This window comes from Scyliorhinus torazame, chromosome 14, assembly GCF_047496885.1.
Source record: "Scyliorhinus torazame isolate Kashiwa2021f chromosome 14, sScyTor2.1, whole genome shotgun sequence".
Lineage (NCBI taxonomy): Eukaryota > Metazoa > Chordata > Chondrichthyes > Carcharhiniformes > Scyliorhinidae > Scyliorhinus > Scyliorhinus torazame.
Genome location: NC_092720.1, coordinates 201,407,141 through 201,423,250, shown reverse-complemented (window position 1 = coordinate 201,423,250; position 16,110 = coordinate 201,407,141). Strand labels below are relative to the sequence as shown.

The 16,110-nt window shown below is 53.0% G+C and overlaps 1 protein-coding gene across 1 annotated transcript in view; it reads left to right on the top strand.

The window, feature by feature from the left end:
* The first annotated feature begins 201 nt into the window (after positions 1-201).
* The window catches only part of LOC140390350 (uncharacterized), a 209,423-nt gene continuing 193,514 nt past the window's right edge, over positions 202-16,110 (top strand). Inside the window, exon 1 of the mRNA XM_072475423.1 lies at positions 202-416. The gene's annotated coding sequence lies outside the window, so the exon portion shown is untranslated. The remainder of the gene's footprint in view (positions 417-16,110) is intronic.

The following is a 16,110-nucleotide window of genomic DNA, read 5'->3' as shown; positions in this document are numbered from 1 at the left end:
CATGAAGTGCAGCCCGATGTGTAAATGTAACAATTCCAGCTCGGACCTCCCCCAGAGCCCAACTTCAGCTTCCCCAGCCCAAGGTGACAGAGTGAGCTGTGTGATCACACCGACAGCACAAGCTGAGAGCCGGGAGGGGGAAGTGGTTACTGAGACATTTCCTGGAACTCGACGCGACCACAGAGGCAGAGCCAACTGCAGAGAGACACAACAAGGCAGAAAGAGAAAGGCCTTCTGGCACCCGGCTCGCATCGTTCCCACCAGGTAGCTGGAAACCAAGCACAGATTTCAGCTCCCTTCCTGTCTGTGATTGTGGAGGCCGGCCTGACTGGAGGCGCCGAAACAGGGGGAGAAGAAAGAGATGAGGGGCCCAAAAGAAGCAGTGAACAGCCCACGCCAAAGGTGTCTTCATTGATGTGAGTACCCCGGGTTTTACCTTCCAAATCGCCACTCTGGTATCGCCTTCCCCAGCCCCTATCGGTAGAGGCCGAGGCCTAATGCGATTGACAACATACACGCCCCAAGCCAGGGAAATCCTTCAACGTTCCCCCATGAAAGGGAAGAGTGAATCCTCTACACCCTCCCACTCTCAGTGAGTCAGTAACCGAAGGATAACAGACAGAAAGAGTTAGCGGGGGAGGATTAGAGATCTTTATTTTCCACAACCGCCGAGCTTTTACGATCCGGAAGGCTGTGCCGGAAAGGAGGGGGGGAGAAGCAAATTTAACAGTAACTTTACAAAGGGAATTGGAGGAACTCCTGAAGGGGACAATTTTTACATAGAATTTACAGTGCAGAAGGAGGCCATTCGGCCCATCGAGTCTGCACCGGCTCTTGGAAAGGGCACCCTACCCAAGGTCAACACCTCCACCCTATCCCCATAACCCAGTAACCCCACCTAATCCCCATAACTCAGTAACCCCACCCAACACTAAGGGCAATTTTGGACACTATGGGCAATTTATCACGGCAAATCCACCTAACCTGCACATCTTTGGACTGTGGGAGGAAACCGGAGCACCCGGAGGAAACCCACGCAGACACGGGGAGGACGTGCAGACTCCGCACAGACAGTCACCCAAGCCGGAATCGAACCTGGGACCCTGGAGCTGTGAAGCAATTGTGCTATCCACAAGGCTACCGTGCTGCCCACGGTAGCATTTTGCGGGTCTTTGAGGATAGAGGTGGAAAGTAAGGGCCAATTGGGTAGCTCTTTCAATGAGGCGGCACCAGCACCGTGGGCTGAATGGCCTCCTTCTGTGCTGGCTCATTCTATGAGGGCTTTCTTGTGGGCAAAATTGTAACCTGGTGGCGGGGTTATTGCTGGTTTTGAGTCTTTCAGCCCAACTATCTGCAAACTATACACTGAGGATGTCCATTCAGTCTGGGCGTTTTTGTGACAGTATCTCCCCTATATTCGCTGTGGCATTGACCAGCTTAATACCCTCGCAATGTTGGGCTTGGTAACTCTCCTACACTGGTTCTCCGGTAAACATTCTGACAGCCCCTTTAGTAATAAACATACTGAGAGTCCGACTTCCTCTTTAGCAAATTAGTCCAGTTGATCAACCTCCCTCTGTCACCGGATTCCGATGTGCAAACTCCCCTTTCAGTAGATGTCTTGACAGTTCAGCTTCCCGTATAAGGGCCCCAAAGTCATTGCCTCCTTTTGATGGGGGTGCTCCCAGCCCGGGATCGCCAGCCAGCGGTCTGTAAGGCCAGATTCCTCCTTCAGTAGGGATTTTGTCAGGTCGCCCATTGGGGGGGGCACGGTAGCACAGTGGTTAGCTCAGTTGCTTCACAGCTCCAGGGTACCATGTTCGATTCCCGGCTTGGGTCACTGTCTGTGGGGAGTCTGAACGTTCTCCCCGTGTCTGCGTGGGTTTCCTCCGGGTGCCCCGGTTTCCTCCCACAGTCCAAAGATGTGCTGGTTTGGTGGATTGGCCGTGCTAAATTGCCCTTAGTGTCCAAAAAGGTGAGGTGGGGTTACTGGGTTACGGGGATAGGATGGAGGTGTGGGATTGGGTAGGGTGCTCTTTCCAAGGGCCGGTGCAGACTCGATGGGCCGAATGGTCTCCTTCTGCACTGTGAAATCTATGATTCTATGATTGTCTATTGTCCAGATCAAACCATTGGGAAGCTTCCGTACTCAGCCGTTACCTCTATCGAGTTGTCAAAAGTACAAGAATTCTGAATTCACACGATAAACCAGAAGTCATTCAGTGAGGGAAACTTAGTCAAGCCATGGGCACTGTCTGGCAAAGGATCCATTGGGATCATCCAATAATGGCATCCATTGAGCCATGCACAAACAAATCGCAAAAGGGAGGAATTTCGCTGCCTTGCCATGCCACAAATGTTGACCTCATTTACCAACGGGTTTAATTTCCTTTGCAGCCTCCAGGGCTGAATATTGGCAGGTTAGTAAATGCCATGAAGGATGTCTCAACCACAGGCAGTGACGCAGATACACTTATAGATATAGGTACAGGCAGTGATACAGGCAGTATCAAACACAAGCATACAAACACAGACCGTCACACAGACACTGGCAGTGATACAGTTACAGTTGTAGATATAGTGATACAGGCTCGGGCACAGGCACACATACACTGTACAGACACACGCAGTAATACAGTCTGTAACACAGGCAGGGCGCACAGGCACAGAAACACTGTACAGACACATGCAGTAATACAGTCTGTAACACAGGCTCGGGCACAGGCACACATACACTGTACAGACACTCGCAGTAATTCAGTCTGTAACACAGGCAGGGCGCACAGGCACACATACACTGTACAGACACACGCAGTAATTCAGTCTGTAACACAGGCAGGGCGCACAGGCACACATACACTGTACAGACACACACAGTAATTCAGTCTGTAACACAGGCAGGCACAGGCACAGATACACTGTACAGATTCAGACAATCAGTACCAACACAGATGCGCACTGCAGAAACACACCGAGATACATACTACAGTCACAGAGAAAGATACACTGTTTGGAGATAGATGGTGACACAGACACACTGAACACACACTACAGACAGCACTGGACCTGAACTCGCGGTGCTAGGTACACTTTACATCACACACCCGCTGTCCGCCAACTGAGCGAAACCAGCCCTGTTTTAGACACTGATTGACACTCACAGACGCAAGTACTGACACAGACAATGATATCGATACAGATACAAATAGAGACTCATTTACAGACAAAGGTGATACAGCTGCAGACACAATGATACAAATATTTATATAGACACAGATAAAGACAAAGAAACAGATTCATGTATATACACAGAACTGACCCTCTGATAATAGTGTTCCCTCAGTACTGACCCTCTGAGAGTGCAGCACTCCCTCAGTACTGACCCTCTGACAGTGCAGCACTCCCTCAGTCCTGACCCTCTGACAGTGCAGCACTCCCTCAGCACTGACCCTCTGACAGTGCAGCACTCCCTCAGTACTCACCCTCTGACAGTGCAGCACTCCCTCAGTACTGACCCTCTGACAGTGCAGCTCTCCCTCAGTACTGATCCCCTGACAGTGCAGCACTCCCTCAGTACTGACCCTCTGACAGTGCAGCACTCCCTCAGTACTGACCCTCTGACTGTGCAGCTCTCCCTCAGTACTGAGCCTCTGACAGTGCAGCACTCCCTCAGTACTGATCCCCTGACAGTGCAGCACTCCCTCAGTACTGACCCTCTGACAGTGCAGCACTCCCTCAGTACTGACCCTCTGACAGTGCAGCTCTCCCTCAGTACTGATCCTCTGACAGTGCAGCACTCCCTCAGCACTGATCCTCTGACAGGGCAGCACTCCCTCAGCACTGAGCCTCTGACAATGCAGCTCTCCCTCAGTACTGATCCTCTGACAGTGCAGCACTCCCTCAGTACTGATCCTCTGACAGTGCAGCACTCCCTCAGCACGGAGCCTCTGACAGTGCAGCACTCCCTCAGCACTGAGCCTCTGACAGTGCAGCTCTCCCTCAGTACTGACCCTCTGACAGTGCAGCACTCCCTCAGTACTGACCCTCTGACAGAGCAGCACTCCCTCAGTACTGACCCTCTGACAGTGCAGCACTCCATCAGTACTGACCCTCTGACAGTGAAGCACTCCCTCAGTACTGACCCTCTGACAGCGCAGCACTCCCTCAGCACTGATCCTCTGACAGTGCAGCACTCCCTCAGCACTGAGCCTCTGACAGTGCAGCTCTCCCTCAGTACTGACCCTCTGACAGTGCAGCACTCCCTCAGTACTGACCCTCTGACAGTGCAGCACTCCCTCAGCACTGATCCTCTGACAGTGCAGCACTCCCTCAGTACTGTCCCTCTGACAGTGCAGCTCTCCCTCAGTACTGAGCCTCTGACAGTGCAGCACTCCCTCAGTACTGAGCCTCTGACAGTGCAGCACTCCCTCAGCACTGACCCTCTGACAGTGCAGCACTCCCTCAGTACTGAGCCTCTGACAGTGCAGCACTCCCTCAGTACTGACCCCCTGACAGTGCAGCACTCCCTCAGTACTGACCCTCTGACAGTGCAGCACTCCCTCAGTCCTGACCCTCTGACAGTGCAGCACTCCCTCAGCACTGAGCCTCTGACAGTGCAGCACTCCCTCAGTACTGACCCTCTGGCAGTGCAGCACTCCCTCAGTACTGACTCTCTGACAGTGCAGCGCTCCCTCAGTACTGAGCCTCAGACAGTGCAGCACTCCCTCAGCACTGACCCTCTGACAGTGCAGCACTCCCTCAGCACTGATCCTCTGACAGTGCAGCACTCCCTCAGCACTGAGCCTCTGACAGTGCAGCACTCCCTCAGTACTGACCCTCTGACAGTGCAGCACTCCCTCAGTGATGACCCTCTGACAGTGCAGCTCTCCCTCAGCACTGATCCTCTGACAGTGCAGCACTCCCTCAGCACTGATCCTCTGACAGTGCAGCACTCCCTCAGCACTGGGCCTCTGACAGTGCAGCACTCCCTCAGTACTGACCCTCTGACAGTGCAGCACTCCCTCAGTACTGACCCTCTGACAGTGCAGCACTCCCTCAGTACTGACTCTCTGACAGTGCAGCGCTCCCTCAGTACTGAGCCTCAGACAGTGCAGCACTCCCTCAGCACTGACCCTCTGACAGTGCAGCACTCCCTCAGTACTGACCCTCTGACAATGCGGCACTCCCTCAGTACTGACCTTCTGACAGTGCCGCACTACCTCAGTACTGAGCCTCTGACAGTGCGGCACTCCCTCAGTACTGACCCTCTGACAGTGCAGCACTCCCTCAGTACTGACCCTCTGACAGTGCAGCACTCCCTCAGTACTGACCCTCTGACAGTGCAGCACTCCCTCAGTACTGACTCTGACAGTGCAGCACTCCCTCAGCACTGAGCCTCTGACAGTGCAGCACTCCCTCAGTACTGACCCTCTGGCAGTGCAGCACTCCCTCAGTACTGACCCTCTGACAGTGCAGCACTCCCTCAGTACTGACTCTGACAGTGCAGCACTCCCTCAGCACTGAGCCTCTGACAGTGCAGCACTCCCTCAGTACTGACCCTCTGGCAGTGCAGCACTCCCTCAGCACTGACCCTCTGACAGTGCAGCACTCCCTCAGCACTGATCCTCTGACAGTGCAGCACTCCCTCATCACTGAGCCTCTGACAGTGCAGCACTCCCTCAGTACTGACCCTCTGACAGTGCAGCACTCCCTCAGTGCTGACCCTCTGACAGTGCAGCTCTCCCTCAGCACTGATCCTCTGACAGTGCAGCACTCCCTCAGCACTGATCCTCTGACAGTGCATCACTCCCTCAGCACTGAGCCTCTGACAGTGCAGCACTCCCTCAGTACTGACCCTCTGACAGTGCAGCACTCCCTCAGTACTGACCCTCTGACAGTGCAGCACTCCCTCAGTACTGACTCTCTGACAGTGCAGCGCTCCCTCAGTACTGAGCCTCAGACAGTGCAGAACTCCCTCAGCACTGACCCTCTGACAGTGCAGCACTCCCTCAGTACTGACCCTCTGACAATGCGGCACTCCCTCAGTACTGACCTTCTGACAGTGCCGCACTACCTCAGTACTGAGCCTCTGACAGTGCGGCACTCCCTCAGTACTGACCCTCTGACAGTGCAGCACTCCCTCAGTACTGACCCTCTGACAGTGCAGCACTCCCTCAGTACTGACCCTCTGACAGTGCAGCACTCCCTCAGTACTGACTCTGACAGTGCAGCACTCCCTCAGCACTGACCCTCTGACAGTGCAGCACTTCCTCAGTACTGACCCGCTGACAGTGCAGCTCTCCCTCAGTACTGACTCTGACAGTGCAGCACTCCCTCAGTACTGACCCTCTGACAGTGCAGCACTCCCTCAGTACTGACTCTGACAGTGCAGCACTCCCTCAGCACTGAGCCTCTGACAGTGCAGCACTCCCTCAGTACTGACCCTCTGGCAGTGCAGCACTCCCTCAGTACTGACCCTCTGACAGTGCAGCACTCCCTCAGTACTGACTCTCTGACAGTGCAGCGCTCCCTCAGTACTGAGCCTCAGACAGTGCAGCAGTCCCTCAGCACTGACCCTCTGAAGTGCAGCACTCCCTCAGCACTGAGCCTCTGACAGTGCAGCACTCCCTCAGTACTGACCCTCTGACAGTGCAGCACTCCCTCAGTGCTGACCCTCTGACAGGGCAGCTCTCCCTCAGCACTGATCCTCTGACAGTGCAGCACTCCCTCAGCACTGATCCTCTGACAGTGCAGCACTCCCTCAGCACTGAGCCTCTGACAGTGCAGCACTCCCTCAGTACTGACCCTCTGACAGTGCAGCACTCCCTCAGTACTGACCCTCTGACAGTGCAGCACTCCCTCAGTACTGACTCTCTGACAGTGCAGCGCTCCCTCAGTACTGAGCCTCAGACAGTGCAGCACTCCCTCAGCACTGACCCTCTGACAGTGCAGCACTCCCTCAGAACTGACCCTCTGACAATGCGGCACTCCCTCAGTACTGACCTTCTGACAGTGCCGCACTACCTCAGTACTGAGCCTCTGACAGTGCGGCACTCCCTCAGTACTGACCCTCTGACAGTGCAGCACTCCCTCAGTACTGACCCTCTGACAGTGCAGCACTCCCTCAGTACTGACCCTCTGACAGTGCAGCACTCCCTCAGTACTGACCCTGACAGTGCAGCACTCCCTCAGTACTGAGCCTCTGACAGTGCAGCACTCCCTCAGTACTGACCCTCTGACAGTGCAGCTCTCCCTCAGTACTGACTCTGACAGTGCAGCACTCCCTCAGTACTGACCCTCTGACAGTGCAGCACTCCCTCAGTACTGACCCTGACAGTGCAGCACTCCCTCAGTACTGACCCTCTGACAGTGCAGCACTCCCTCAGTACTGACCCCCTGACAGTGCAGCTCTCCCTCAGTACTGACTCTGACAGTGCAGCACTCCATTAGTACGGACCCTCTGACAGTGCAAATCTCCCTCAGTACTGACCCTTTGACAGTGCAGCGCTCCCTCAATGCTGACCCTCTGACAGTGCAACACTGCATCACTACTGATCCTCTGATAGGGCAACGGTCCTTTAGTGCTGACCCCCTGACAGTGCAACACTCCCTCAGTATTGACTCGCTGACAGTGCAGCACTCTCCCAGTACAGACTCCCTGGCAGTGCAGCACTCCCTCAGTACTGACCCTCTGACAGTGCAGCACTCCCTCAGTACTGAGCCTCGGACAGTGCAGCACTCCCTCAGTACTGACCCTCTGACAGTGCAGCACTCCCTCAGTACTGACCCTCTGACAGTGCAACACTCCCTGAGTACTGACCCTCTGACAGTGCAGCACTCCCTCAGTACTCCCTCTGACAGTGCAGCACTCCCTCAGTACTGACCCTCTGACAGTGAAGCGCTCCGTCAGTACTGACCCTCTGACAGTGCAGCTCTCCCTCAGTACTGACCCTCTGACAGTGCAGCACTCCCTCAGTACTGACCCTCTGACAGTGCAGCGCTCCCTCAGTACTGAGCCTCAGACAGCGCAGCACTCCCTCAGTACTGACCCTCCGACAGTGCAGCACTCCCTCAGTACTGACCCTCTGACAATGCGGCACTCCCTCAGTACTGACCCTCTGACAGTGCCGCACTCCCTCAGTACTGAGCCTCTGACAGTGCGGCACTCCCTCAGTACTGACCCTCTGACAGTGCAGCACCCCCTCAGTACTGACCCTCTGACAGTGAAGCACTCCCTCAGTACTGACCCTCTGACAGTGCAGCACTCCCTCAGTACTGACTCTGACAGTGCAGCACTCCCTCAGTACTGACCCTCTGACAATGCAGCACTCCCTCAGTACTGACCCTCTGACAGTGCAGCTCTCCCTCAGTACTGACTCTGACAGTGCAGCACTCCCTCAGTACTGACCCTCTGACAGTGCAGCACTCCCTCAGTACTGACCCTCTGACAGTGCAGCTCTCCCTCTGTACTGACTCTGACACCAAGTCAAGGGTGAAGTGTAGCTAACTGGTGACTGCGACCTCCGTGTGAAGTTAATGCCCTCAATAAAAGGACCAGGGAAAACAGAAGGGAAATTGAAATAAAGACCAGCGAAAGAAAGGAAGTGAAAGCTCAGACGGCAAGTTGCGGACAATGACCTCACATCCTGTTGCCGTGCTGTGTTGGCAGAGGAAGTTCCCTCGGGTTGGAGCCTGGTCTGACGTGGAGCTTCGCTCAACCGCTGTGCTCCGCATTTCAATCTGTGTCACAGGTCCTGGCTGCTGCAGAGGTTATGCGGTGCAACAGGCTGTGTCACCACACTGCCTGACGAACTGTGTTCGCAGGATACGCTGCACTGCATGTTCGGCTGTGTCGCAGGACACGTTGCACTGCATGTTAGGCTGTGTCGCAGGACACGCTGCACTGCATGTTAGGCTGAGTCGCAGGACACGCTGCACTGCATGTTAGGCTGTGTCACAGGACACGCTGCACTGCATGTTAGGCTGTGTCGCAGGACACGCTGCACTGCATGTTAGGCTGTGTCGCAGGACACACTGCACTGCATGTTAGGCTGTGTCGCAGGACACACTGCACTGCATGTTCGGCTGTGTCACAGGACACGCTGCACTGCATGTTCGGCTGTGTCACAGGACACGCTGCACTGCATGTTCGGCTGTGTCACAGGACACGCTGCACTGCATGTTCGGCTGTGTCACAGGACATGCTGCACTGCATGTTAGGCTGTGTCGCAGGACACTATGCACTGCATGTTAGGCTGTGTCGCAGGACACACTGCACTGCATGTTCGGCTGTGTCGCAGGATACCCTGCACTGCATGTTCGGCTGTGTCGCAGGATACCCTGCACTGCATGTTAGGCTGTGTCGCAGGACACACTGCACTGCATGTTCGGCTGTGTCACAGGACACGCTGCACTGCATGTTCGGCTGTGTCACAGGACATGCTGCACTGCATGTTAGGCTGTGTCGCAGGACACGCTGCACTGCATGTTAGGCTGAGTCGCAGGACACGCTGCACTGCATGTTAGGCTGTGTCACAGGACACGCTGCACTGCATGTTAGGCTGTGTCGCAGGACACGCTGCACTGCATGTTAGGCTGTGTCGCAGGACACGCTGCACTTCATGTCAGGCTGTGTCGCAGGATACGCTGCACTGCATATTAGGCTGTGTCGCAGGACACGCTGCACTGCATGTTAGGCTGTGTCGCAGGACACGCTGCACTGCATGTTCGGCTGTGTCACAGGACACGCTGCACTGCATGTTAGGCTGTGTCACAGGACACGCTGCACTGCATGTTAGGCTGTGTCGCAGGACACGCTGCACTGCATGTTAGGCTGTGTCACAGGACACACTGCACTGCATGTTCGGCTGTGTCACAGGACACGCTGCACTGCATGTTCGGCTGTGTCACAGGACACGCTGCACTGCATGTTAGGCTGTGTCGCAGGATACCCTGCACTGCATGTTCGGCTGTGTCGCAGGATTCCCTGCACTGCATGTTAGGCTGTGTCGCAGGACACACTGCACTGCATGTTCGGCTGTGTCACAGGACACGCTGCACTGCATGTTCGGCTGTGTCACAGGACATGCTGCACTGCATGTTAGGGTGTGTCGCAGGATACATGGACTGCATGTTAGGCTGTGTCGCAGGATACGCTGCACTGCATGTTAGGCTGTGTCACAGGACACGCTGCACTGCATGTTAGGCTGTGTCACAGGACACACTGCACTGCATGTTAGGGTGTGTCGCAGGATACGCTGTACTGCATGTTAGGCTGTGTCACAGGACACGCTGCACTGCATGTCAGGCTGTGTCGCAGGACACGCTGTACTGCATGTTCGGCTGTGTCGCAGGATACGCTGCACTGCATGTTAGGCTGTGTCGCAGGATACGCTGCACTGCATGTTCGGCTGTGTCACAGGACACGCTGCACTGCATGTTAGGCTGTGTCACAGGACACGCTGCACTGCATGTTAGGCTGTGTCGCAAGACATGCTGCACTGCATGTCAGGCTGTGTCGCAGGATACGCTGCACTGCATGTTAGGCTGTGTCACAGGACACACTGCACTGCATGTTAGGTTGTGTCGCAGGATACACTGCACTGCATGTTAGGCTGTGTCACAGGACATGCTGCACTGCATGTTAGGCTGTGTCACAGGACACGCTGCACTGCATGTTCGGCTGTGTCGCGGGACACACTGCACTGCATGTTAGGCTGTGTCGCAAGACATGCTGCACTGCATGTTAGGCTGTGTCACAGGACACACTGCACTGCATGTTAGGCTGTGTCACAGGACACACTGCACTGCATGTTAGGTTGTGTCGCAGGATACACTGCACTGCATGTTAGGCTGTGTCACAGGACATGCTGCACTGCATGTTAGGCTGTGTCACAGGACATGCTGCACTGCATGTTAGGCTGTGTCACAGGACACGCTGTACTGCATGTTCGGCTGTGTCGCAGGATACGCTGCACTGCATGTTAGGCTGTGTCGCAGGATACGCTGCACTGCATGTTAGGCTGTGTCACAGGACACGCTGCACTGCATGTTCGGCTGTGTCACAGGACACGCTGCACTGCATGTTAGGCTGTGTCACAGGACATGCTGCACTGCATGTTAGGCTGTGTCACAAGACATGCTGCACTGCATGTTAGGCTGTGTCGCAGGATACGCTGCACTGCATGTTAGGCTGTGTCACAGGACACGCTGCACTGCATGTTAGGCTGTGTCACAGGACACGCTGCACTGCATGCTCGGCTGTGTCACAGGACACGCTGCACTGCATGCTCGGCTGTGTCGCAGGATACCCTGCACTGCATGTTAGGCTGTGTCACAGGACACGCTGCACTGCATGTTCGGCAGTGTCGCGGGACACACTGCACTGCATGTTAGGCTGTGTCGCAAGACACGCTGCACTGCATGTTAGGCTGTGTCGCAAGATAGGCTACAATTCGGCCCAATATAACTGATTGGGCAGAGTGTCCCATAGCGTGTGCGTTTAGCCGCATGTTTGATGGCGCTCGCCGCGTCAAGAGACACAGCACTATCTAACGTGGTTCCGGTTCGATACGGGGCCTCCGTGGAGAACCCGCGCCCCTCTTAACCCCGTTTCCTGCACTGAGGTGCCTTGAGCGCGTCTTGACCTCGCAAGCCCCCGAGGCGACCCCTGAACCCTTCCAAAGCCGCTACTCACCTATAAGGGCTTCCTCGGCAGCCCCCCCCTCGCATCCCACCTCATGAGTGCATGGCATCCCTGCCCTAATCCCCGTCAATGAAATATGCCGCCTTGGCAGCTTGGCAGTACCAGCCTGGCACTCTGGCAGTGCTCCTGCCAGCTGGCAATGCAATGTGGGCACCTTGGCAGTGCCAGGCTGGCACCAGCAGTTTCACAGTGCCATTCTGCCAAGAGGGTAACCACTGGGGGCCTCCAACCCCCTGGGAGACCCCACATGAGTGCCACTCTCCAAGGTGGTGGGTTAGATCCCAACACCATGGTTACTGTTGCGTTCTGGTGCTTGGCCGATCGGATTAATTGCACTAAAGAACATCTAGTTCTTGACTAGTTAAAGTTTTATTGTTGAACAAATGTGTGGGTTAGATAACCATAAGTATATTATCAAAAACTACGATAAAGAATCTAAGAGCTACTAAAATCGTGACTATCCACTACAAAGACCCTCTACCAACTCCCTGAGGTAACAGTGTCACGTGGTTGTTCTCTACTGCCATCTGCTGGTTGGAGGTCTTGTATATTACTGTACATATGATTGCTTATGCATATCACATCCCCTTTTTTTGGGAAATGTATAGTTTTTCATACATTATCTCAATTTACTGTACAATATACATGATATGCATAATTTGTACATTTTTAATATATTTACGTATCGATACATAGAACATACAGTGCAGAAGGAGGCCATTCGGCCCATCGAGTCTGCACCGACCCACTTAAGCCCTCACTTTCACCCTATCTCCATAACCCAATAACCCCTCCTAACCTTTTTGGACACTAAGGGCAATTTTGGACACTAAGGGGAATTTATCATGGCCAGTCCACCTAACCTGCTCATCTTTGGACTGTGGGAGGAAACCGGAGCACCCGGAGGAAACCCACGCACACACGGGGAGAACGTGCAGACTCCGCACAGACAGTGACCCAGCGGGGAATCGAACCTGGGACACTGGCGCTGTGAAGCCACAGTACTGGCGATGTGTGCTACCGTGCTGCCCAAAGTTCATCACAAGTTCAATCTGTCCGGCTTTTTTCTATGTGTTATCGATCTTCGGAGCATTGGTTGAACCTGTGAGTTTGCTTGATTTTCACTTGTTGTTGAAGATGATTCTCGCTGTTTTTCTTGGTTTTGCGCATCTTCAACTTGTTCTGTTTCTGTCCGCTGAGGTAGCGTTTGTTCAGTTGTCCTTAGATTGCTTTCAACGTCATCTTGTGGTTCCAGAACAAAGGGTTGCCGAACCTTCAGCAAGGCGGTCCTGTTTCGTCTTAGAACTTGCCTGTCATCGGTGATGATGACATATGTCTGAGGACCTGATGATTGTAGTATCCTAACACACTTCAACCATCCTTTTCCATCAGGATCTTCTACCCTGACTGTGTCATCATTTTCTCATGGCTGTAGCCTTCTTGTCGCTTTGTCACAATGCCTCCTTTTTTGAAATGTGAGCTTCCTCACAGGTTTTCGATTCGTAGATTCCAGTGGAATGTAAGGTAAGGTTGTTCTGAGCTGTGAAGGAGCTGTGAAGGAGATATGGATCTTCCCGGCTGCCCAGAGCTTTTTGGAGTCGCTGCTTCACAATGCGAACACCTTTTTCAGCCTTCCCGTTGGATTATGGATACAGAGGACTAGAAGTTACATGCTGAATATCATTCGCTCTGTGCGAACTCTGTCCATTCATAACTGCTAAAACATGGGCCATCATCACTCATGCCTCATGAGGTATTCCATGGCGCGCAAAAATGCCTTTGGTATGTTTGATGACACCACCTAGCTGATGAGTTGCTAGAAAGTTAGAGAAATAGTCGATTACTAACTTCTTTTTCCGGCCAGAAAAAACAGATCCATTCCTACTTTCCGCCATGATTCTGCCCATTTGCCTTGGTTCTTTCTGCTGTCTGTTATGAAGTTTCTGACAAGTTGCACAGTTATCGATCATGATCTGTTAATCTTGATTGATGCCCGGCCAATATACCACCTCTCCGTCTCGATGTTTCCATTTTCCTGCGCCAAAGTGCCCTTCGTTTAAAAATAAATGCATTTAGAGTCCAATTAAGGGGCAATTTAGCGTGGCCAACCATCTACCCCGCACATCTTTGGGCTGTGGATGGGGGGGGGCGAAACCCACGGGGAGAATGTGCAAACTCCACACGGACAGTGACCCTGGGCGGCAGTGGTTAGCACTGCTGCCTCACGGCGCTGAGGACCCGGGTTCGATCCCGGCTCTGGGTCACTGTCCCTGTGGTGTTTGCACATTCTCACCGTGCCTGCGTTGGTTTCGCCCCCACAACCCAAAGAAGTGCAGGGTAGGTGGATTGGCCACGCTAAATTGCCTCTTAATTGGAAAAAATGAACTGGGTAGTATAAATTTTTCTTTACTGTTGCTACAAATGGTTTGTGGTCAGTTTCCATAAGAATGTGGGTCGGTCATACACGTAGTCATGGAATTTGATGAATCCATTTATCAGGCCCAAGCATTCTTTTTCTATTGAGCATTTCTCCACTCTGTCTTGCCAGCTATGGTACTGGTGTTGCATACCCTTCCACCCCGACCCCACAGCCCACCTCCTGGTCACCCCCCAATACTCCTTCCAGCCCTGGCAGTAGCCCCGCCCCCCCCGGCCAGCAGCACAGCTGTCGGCGAAGTACGACACTGTCCATATGCCCTCTCTCTCTCTCCCAGCAGCCACCACGCCCGGCTGACGATTCGTGAGAGCACATGTGGACCGTGCTGCCGGGAACTCGGCCCATCGGAGGCGGAGCATCGCGGGTGGGCCCACTAATGATATGCGAATGGTGTTGCAACTACGCGAGTTGTACGTTGCATTGATGCCGTTTGCGAGGAGGTGGAACATTACGATTCCGTGTCAAACTGGTACCGGCCACGATTCCGGCATCGGGAACTATTCCCTGTCCAATCGCACGCCCCGGTTTTGGAGTCGGCTAACAGAGAATCCTGCACAGTATCTTTCTTGATTGTTTCCCGCAAACACCTTGTTTTCGCTGAAAGATTAGGAATAAATTTTGTTGCAACATTTATCACGCCAAGCATCCGCAGGACCCCTCTTTTGTCTGTTCGATGTGGCATGTTTAAAATCGATTTTATTTTCTCTTGGTCAGGTTGTATACCTTTAGGAGAACGTTTGTCTTCTAAGAATGTGATTTTTTTTCAACCCCAAACTAGCATTTGGCTTTATTTCATTTTAGAGCCAGCTTTTAGATGCTTCTCAGCACTTTGCTAAGCCTTTCGTCGGGCTCTCTGTCGTGTTGTTCATCCTGGGGTAACACGGATTGCACACGAGGCAGTGAACTGATCAAGTATACAACAAACGTGGGCGTTGGTTCAATATAAGATTTATTGAGCTTCAGTAACGAAGCACACAGCTGCCTGTGATTTGACTCTCTACTACTCTAAGTAAACTAACATTAACTATCTAGACCAGGCTAGCTCTGATCCACATGTAGAAGGTGTTGAATGATTTGTACACCCTGACTGTCACTACAGTTGTCACCAGTGGAAAGAGGCGGAGTGCTGATGCCTCGTGTGGTTTATAGTTGGAAGCCCCCCTCTGGTGTCCTGTCTTGTGATTGGTCATGTTCTGTTCTGTATATTGATTGGCTCACCTGGGTGTCGATCATTGCCTGCTTTTACCTCATGATGTGCATGGGTGCATATTATGACACTCTCTTCTTGTCGAGCCCCTAACGATTATGTCATCTACGTACACCCTGCCGCCTGTAATGCCTTCTACAATGTGTTCCATTGCCCTATGGAAGATGTCAGATGCTGAAATAATACCAAATGGCATTCTGAGAAAACAGTATCGCCCAAATGGAATATTAAAGGTGCACAACTTTGTGCTCTTCTCATCCAACTTGAGTTGCCAAAAACCCTGTGATGCATCTAGTTTGTGGAAGCATGTCACCCCTCACACCTCACACGTGATTTGTTCTTTCTTTGGATAGGATAGTGCTCTCTCTTTATGTTCAAATTGAGATCCTTGGGATCCATACAGATTCTGAAGTCATTATTCCATTTCTTCACGCAAACCATGTAGTTCACCCAATCCGTTGGTTCTCCAACGTGTTTTATCACCCCCAGATTTGACATTCTCGCCAGTTCATTCTTAAGTCATTCCTTCAATGGAACTGGTGCACGTCTTGGTGTGTGTCTGTTTGGGTGAGCATTTTCTTTTAACTGATGTACTTTGTGTACTTACAGCACAGTCTGCAGTGTAGACCCTTTTTACTAGTTCAAGTGCTTCATATGCTTCCACTCCCAATAATGATTCACGCTCGGCCTGCACAATGCGCTTTATTCTTTACACTGACCTCTAGTTCGCATACTCCTAGTGTGTTAATTATTTTGCCGTTG